Raw genomic sequence first — 7,957 nt, forward strand, 5'->3', positions numbered from 1 at the left:
CCTAAGCTGCTTTTCTAGGCTGCGGTTATTGCTGACTTTGGCTCTTTTGAAGGGATGGACACAAAGATTTTCCCATCGGGACCCCAATGTCCTGAGCCAGAAGGGCACAGACATCGTCAGGGTCTGGCTGCTGCTCTGTGGCCTCTCCAAAATGAGGGGTTGGAGCGTGACACAGCCCGGCCCCGCAGGGTTTGTGATATCCAGCGAGCTCCGACATATCTGTGGGCTGGCATGGGACCAGCAAAGGTGGAGGGTAAATCACAGAATCACACAGACTGGTCAGGGTTGGAAGGGGCCTCTGAAGATCATCTAGTCCAGAGTAGGGTCACCTTTTCTTGAGCAGGTTCTCAACCTTTCAGGCTAGACCTTGCAGAGCCAGAGAAAAGGGTAAACCTGCAGACCAGGGTACTAGTGAGGTTTTGAAGATGCCCAAGGGAATTTTGTTCGCGGGTGCTCTCCAAAATCCCCCAGAGCAGTGTCCATCTGGCAGTCCCTACTTTTGGGGGTGCTTTGCTTTAGCCCGAGCAGCGCTGTGTGCTTTCCCGAGCGCCGTCGATGCTCCTCCACCTCGTGGCCTCTCCTGCAGTGGTACCCAGCTGTGATGGGCACCGGCAGTGGGAGGCGGCAGCACACGGCTGAGAGCCGTGCTCATGGACAAGCCAGGAGAGGTGAAGACCTTCCCTTAAATACAGATATCTGTGACAAGTAGAAAGGGCAGCGGGGCAAACTGTGGCACCCCAGGGACCTGCCTGGACCCCCAGGTCCAGCCACAAGCCTCCCCTGTGCAGCAGAAGGGCTGTTACTGGGGAGAGCAGCTGGGAGTGCGGCAACCAGCTCCCCTAAAATCAATAGCCCAGCAGCAGACGGCATCCTTGAGAGATGATTACATTTTCCAAAGTGCTCAGCCATGGCTGCAGCCTGGCAGAGGGTGTACGCGGCTCTCAGCGTGCACATAACCTCTCTGCCGCCAAAGCTGAGGGCTCCACACCATACTGAGCCTTTAATCCCACTTTACCGGCTCTTTGCTGCCGGCGTAAGCGTGTGCCGCAGCATCCAGAGCCACGGCACGGGACCGTGGTTGCTTTCGGCTGAGCTGGCTGGAGGTTCACAGGGAAGGATGCCGGGAGTGTGCAAACCCCGGGGTGCAGAGCGGTCACCCCTGAAACGTGCCAGGGTGCTCGGGGGAGCTGCACCGACACCGTGGCTCTGGCTACAGAATTGTCCTCGAAGTCATCCCCGGGGTCCCGCAGCGGCGCTGGGATGCAGGACCAGCCAGGGGGAACGCCGCCCGGCGCTCGCTCAGCCGCCCTGCCAAGGAGGTGGCGAGGGGACGCTGCAAATCACAACTTCTTTCAGCTCATGAATTAAAAATGTGCGAGACTTAATTACTGCTGGCGTTTCTCTCCGGAGCGGCGCTGAGCCGCAGGCAGGCACTGAGTCAGGGCTGGCGCGGGGGAGAGCGGGCAGAGCCGGTGAAGGAAGCTGGGATAAAGATGGCTCAAAACAACCACCTGAGAGAGTTTTCAGTGGGGGAAACCACGCGATTCTCAGTCCTGAATTCACCTTGATTTGGGCAATTTTGGGCTGAGAGCATAGGCACTCGTGGCAGTCACCCTGAAGGAGAACACTGCCCGGAGAGGGGCACAGACGGGTGGCAAAGCATCTCCGTCTCACCTGCGTGTTTACGTAGGGTCTAGCGCAAACAGGGCCCCAATCTCGGCCAGGTTCTCTCCGAGCCTGTGCGTGGGGAGGGCTGGTTTCCCTTGACCCGCGTTAAAACGGGATTTTTCTGTTCTCCTCTTGCTGCAGGGGCGGCTCATCCTCTCCAACAAGACAGCTCGTACCGTTGCCTTCTTCTACACCCTGTTCCTGCACTGCCTCGTCTTCCTGGTGAGCGCGGGGGCCTTGGGCTGGGGGGAGGCAGCCCATTAAACGGCAGCAAGTATCCCATCCAGCGGGAATTTTTGCATTTTTAAGCTATTATGCCAAGTGAGTGCGTTGCAGCTGGTGTATCACCGGCTCCGGAGGCACAGGGAGGCTGGGAGCGCGGGCAGCCCGGCTCGGCGGGATCACGTATGCGCCCATAAATATTCCCCTGGGATTTACAGGGTGGGAATGGCCACCCCCGGGTGGGCACAGGCTCGCCCAAGGGCAGGAGCTGGAAACCATCTTTGTCTTCGTGTCGTGCCCGGAAACAGCCGTGGGGCCCCGGTGGCACCGTGCCGGCGGCTCACACGGGGTTCGGCGTACCGGCGGGCAGGTCTGGATCGCCACCCCGGCACGCAGGCGAGCCCTCCGCTTGTCAGGCAGCAAAATTTTGGTTAAATATTGTGAAGCTGACAGCCTAAGAAAGGTTAGGAATAAAACGCGGCCCCTCCTCACCTGTTTCTAGACCACGTGCCGTTCCGCCTTCCTATTTCCTTTCGTCCCTCAACCTCCTGCGCGGTGGAGCTCGGTTACCTTCGCTGCCCCTCCGGGTGATGAGCTCCGGCTCTGCATTGCGCCGTGCGAGCTCTGGTCCTCCTACTTGCTCTGTGGCTCTGTTTTTCTCCAGTTTTCAAATTTCCCCGACTGTAGCTTAGGGTTGGAAGTAGAGAAGTTGGTTAGGAATAGAGGCTTGAGCACGCTCTAATCCCCTGGGAGTCCCTCACGGTGCAAACCCCTCCTGTATCCTCACACTGTTTCTGGATGTTTATTTATCATTTCAGGGGGGAAAAAAAAAAAACCAAACCAAAATGATTAATAATTAAACAATGAAACAAGATGAAAGGCAAATCAGAACAATATTTCTATCCTGATCTGCTCAAAGTAAAACCAACTTTGTGTTGCTTTGGTGAGGAAAGGAGCAAAGAAAATAAAAAGTTAAACATCATTAAACTTTAAAGCTCTAGCTCAAAAAAAAAAAAAAGAAAAAGAAAAAGTGACATTCATAAATATTACATGGCTGGAATGATCTTACTTCATCTAGACACAAAATCTAGCCCTGAAATCCAGCACCCAGTGCTGCTCGGGGTGGGCACGCACCGTGTGTCCAACGGGGACTGGACGAACCCAGGAGACACCACAGCCTTCACCCCTTCCCGGCCTGTTGTGATTTCAATTAACCCTAATTTGGAGGTCCACTGAAGGGTGTTTGTGGAATTAGAGTATTTCCCTGGTGACAAGACAGCCATGGCTTAAGAATCCCCTTTTTTGTTGAGGCCCCATCCCTGGAGGTGTTCAAGGCCAGGCTGGACGTGGCCTTGGGCAACCTGGGCTGGTGGGAGGTGTCCCTGCCCAGGGCAGGGGGGTTGGAACTCGATGATCTTCAAGGTCCTTTCCAACCTAAACCATTCTATGATCCCCAAAGCTTTAATGCATCAGGGCTTCTCCCTCTTCCCCAAACCCCCCGCCTCCTTTGGACCACAGCTTTGAAGTGGAAGCTCGGTGGCACGAAGGGAAAAAGTAGCCAAACTGAGCACTGACCTTCCTTAAACCTGTGCCAAAAACACCTCTCCAAAGCCCTCACCATCCGCGCGCAGCCTCGAGCGCGCCCGCCCGCTTTGCCCCAAACCACCGCAGCCGCGGCAAAAATAAACTCGCTGGAAAAAGTCATCCTGACCATCCTGAGGGCGACCCCCTGAGACACACGCTGGCTTTCCCCAGGCCGGTGGGAAAGGCAGCCAAACCCATTTTACCCAGAGCATCGCTTTAGGTCTCTGCTTGATGCACAAAAGCCACAGGCGCCTGCGAAACGCTGCGGCAGAGATTTCACCAGTGGCCGCGGAGATGGGACGGCGGGGACGGGATGGCACAGCGGTGACGGGATGGCCCAGCGGTGACAGGCTGCTGCCAGGGTGGGCAGAGATGGACAGGTAGAGCGGAGCTGATGGCATATTTTCTTTTTCAGGTGCTCTACAAAACTGCCTGGAGCGAGAGCGTGGGAAGGGACTGCGCCGCGTACTGCGCTAAGAAGTGGGTGTGAGGATGGGCTGGGTCAGCCCGGCCCCGGTGCTCGGCACCGTCATCCGCTTGGGTTCGGTGGAGAGGGCATGGTGGTTTGTGGCAGATATTTTGGGCACCACTAGGTGCACCTCTGTCCTGGGAATGAGGGTGGTTAATTGGGTGTTAAACCCTTAAGTCAATGAGGATGAGGGGAGAAAAAGTGCATGGAGGATGACAACCGCCTGTCTTCAGTCGGGTGTTTTCCAAAACCTTCCCGTGAGCAGTTCTTACCCGGGTGAGGGTAAGGCACTGGCACAGGTTGCCCAGAGAGGTTGTTGAGGCCCCATCCCTGGAGGTGTTCAAGGCCAGGCTGGACATGGCCTTGGGCAACCTGGGCTGGTGGGAGGTGTCCCTGCCTATGGCAGGGGGGTTGGAACTCAATGATCTTAGAGGTCCTTTCCAACCTAAACCATTCTATGATTCTATGAGGGATCCTGCCAAAGCCAAACGTGAGCCTGGAGATCAGGATTGAGCCCGTGCCTTGACTCCGGTTGCCCTGAGCAGCTCCCAGGCGCTGCTGCCCATGGCTGGAGGAGAGTATGGTGCTAATTATTGCGGCTAGCGCTCGGAAACGAAGCGGCTCCGGCTGGGCCGCCAAAGCGCTTCGGACCTTGCTGTGAGTTAACGGGGCTGTGCCCTTTCCCCAGGTACGCCGACCACGTCCACAAGTTCCATGAGAACGGGGATGCGGGCGACATGTGGCAGTGACGGATGGACGCAACCCCGCTGGCGCCGGCTCCCCTGTCGTCCCGCAGCAGGATGTGGCCCTTCGTGCCCTGCCAGCCGCTTCGCTATAGCTTTGCTTTCTGCTTCATAGGATGGAGACAATGATCCCCCCCTACCCTGCTCCCACCCTTGGAAATTAAAAGCCTCAGCTAACGCAGAGTCATTTTGCAGAACACGGCGTTTCCAGCCCTCCCTCCCCGGAGGGGGCTGTGGTGGTGCCTGTGTCCTCCTGGTGTCCCAGAGAGCTCAGTCTTAACCAAAATACATGGAAAATGCAAGATAAGAGGTACTCCTCTCAGACGTAATATCTCTTTCCATCCTGTTTTGAGTCCAGCGTAACACTGCGTAGACTAAATTTAGCCAGAAAATGGGGCAGGGGGGGAGGGGGGGAACTCCCAACCTTGCATTTTCAAGTGTCGTGATATTTGAGAATTCTTATTTTGCTGTGGTTTATCGAATTATCAGAAGGCAAACAGTCCTGCTGGGCTCTGACGGAGCGAGCAAGACAGCGGCACATCATAACCAGCCATCCCCAAAGATGGGGTTGCTCAGCGCGTTGCCTTCTCGCTGCCTCCCAAGTCAAATGCAGCTGTTGCTCAGCTCTGTGCTCCATCTGAAGGGCTTCTGGGGACCTTCTGCAGTGTCTCGTGTCACCCCGCTGAGCACCAGCAGATGCTTTTCGTGAACTGGAGCCCTCAGCCTGAAAACAGCCTGGCTAGTTAGGATTTAATTGGCGTGAAGGGAGGTGGTGGTGGTCAGGACTGATCTCACCGGGATGCTCCATTGCTGAGATGTTTCTGCCGAGCGTTGGTTGCCCTTCTGGGTGCAATGCCTTCACCTAAGCCAAGGCACACCCCCCTCGTACGGGGCTTTACTTGCCTTGGAGTTGATCCGCTCAACACCTGATCCTTTTAGGAAACCCCAGGTCAAATCAAGCAATTGGTGGTGGGTTTGCTGGGTGATGAACACTGGGTTGTTAATTTGGGTTGATTTGGGGAGAAAGAGGTGATAGAAGAGGCACTGATTAAGGGAGCAGGTCCCAGCACCCCCTGTTCACCCCTGTTCGCCATGACCGCGCGGTGCAGGAAGATATTGGCTTGTTAGCGTGGTCCTCAATTAAAATTCCCCTCCGAAGACTGGAGAATAGCGTTGCTTCCAATTAATATTTGATTGCAGGTTCAGATGTATTCACGTTGACGCTGCTGGGAAGCCGCGGCCTCTAACGGAGCGTGCAGGCAGCGATAGGCTTCACATCTGCCAGGGGCAGCCCGGGTTTATTTATAGGAGCTGCGGCCCACGGCAAAAAGTAAAACACTCATAAACCGAAAGGAGGGGCAAACCCCGAGGGACCACCGTGCACCTGCCCCGCTCGGCCCGGGGGGAAGCGGAAGGGAGGTACCCGCGGGGCGAGATGCCGGCGAGGGGCGAGGGGGGGGGGATGTTGGCGTATGCCGGGGACCGCTTCGTCAACTAATCGACTTCAGATGTGGAGGAGAGGAGCTTCGGCTGTCTGAAATCAGTAGCTCGGAAACGTGATCCGGGGAAGGGTGGGATGCTCGTCGAGGCTTTGTCGGGAAGGTTAAATTTGCTTTTTTTAGAAGCTGTATGCGGTGTCTTGGAATTGCAAAACTTCTGCAGCTATTCACACTTGTACTCTTCATAAATGACTTAAAATAGATGTTGAGTTCTGCGGGACAAGTGATAAAATAAACTTAGCCATGCATTGACTGGGTTGCTTTTGTGCTTTGCTTCCCTTTTTTTTTTTCTCTCTTTTTTTTTTCTTTTTCCCTGAACTTTTGATATTAAACAACTGACAAATGTCCTGCTGGAGTCCAAGGGCAGAGTGTGCGGCTAATTTTAGAAACCCATTACAGCAGCTAAAGGCAGTGGTGTGTCTCGCAGCGCCAGGGAGGGCAGGACCTCTGTCCCCGCGTACTGGAGCCATCGTCCCGGCTGCCGGCAAACACCGGCGTCCCGCGGGCCGGGTGAAAGGCTCCCGGCAAAGGAGGGACCACGGGAGCAGAGGGGCTTCAGCCCAGGCAGCCTCCAAAATCGGAGATATTCCGTATATCCCCAGGTGGCTGTTGGTAAAGGGACTCAGGGTGAGTGGTGTAAATTAGCCTGGCTAATTTGGGGGGGGGACTGGTGATGATCCCCCCCTTCCTCATCCTTTTTCTTCTTGCTTTTCCAGCCGCGCGGAACCCCGGCAGCCCCATCCTGCTCTGCAGGCTCTGAATTTGGGTTTTAGCCACAGCTTCCCTCTGCCGAGGTCAGTGAGCACCAGGGGGTGAGGGGAGAGCCGTACCCCCACCATCGCGAGGGGCCGAAGGGCAGAGGGCTGTGTCGGAGGTTTTGCAGCCCCCCCTGGACCCCCGGGTTTTACGGGACCCCTGGCCCTGGAGCTGCCGGGTTTCATCCCTCGGGCAGAGCCGTCACCTCCTTCCACGTAAAACAAAAATAACAAATTCACCAATTTGCCCCAAAATCCCTCCTGGGGAGGGCGGGGGTCAGCTGCAGGGTGTTGTTTTCTCTTCTAATCTCGCCGTTTCTGGGCTTCCAGCAATTCCTACGGCCACCGCGGCACAGGGACCCACATCGCCTGCCATCCCTTGGCACCGGCCACCGGAGAGGGGCTGCGCACGCCCGGGGCATTGCGGCAGCGCAAGGGAACGCGCCGCTCGCTCGTCTCAGCCCCGGCGATCTTATGGCAGCGAAGGGATGTCCGAGCGTCCCGGAGAGCAAACAACTGCCGCTCCCGAGAGTCCGGCTTTGGCTGCCAAAACCCTCTGACCGGAGGCAGGGAAAGCCCGCGCTGGGGAGGGCTCTCGGGTCACCGTCTGCCTGCTGCTGCCGGCGCCTCGGCCAAGTTTTCGGAGCTGCTTTCTAGAGACGTGCTGGAGGGGAAGGGCTGGGGCAGAGCCGGGGGGTTGCGGGGCTGCGGGGGACACCTTGGCCCGCCAGAGAGAGCAGCGTGCACTGGAACGGCTGCTGAGATGCTCATGCGTAGCGCGAAACAAAAATCTGCAATTTTGGCACCTGGGTGGATGCCCTGTGCATGGGGGGGGGTGTCCTCGAGTGGCCAGACACCGGGAGGTGTCTCCTCCAGCCCCTCAACACCACCAAGCACCCCCTGGTCAAGCTGGGCACAGCTTGGGAAGGGCAGGACAGAGCCCAGCATCGCCGCAGCGCTGTGCCCAAACCCCCTTCCCTACGAGAAAACGAAGCAGCGGGTCAATTAAAGGATGGA

This window comes from Charadrius vociferus, unplaced genomic scaffold (assembly GCF_000708025.1).
Source record: "Charadrius vociferus isolate BGI_N301 unplaced genomic scaffold, ASM70802v2 scaffold54, whole genome shotgun sequence".
Lineage (NCBI taxonomy): Eukaryota > Metazoa > Chordata > Aves > Charadriiformes > Charadriidae > Charadrius > Charadrius vociferus.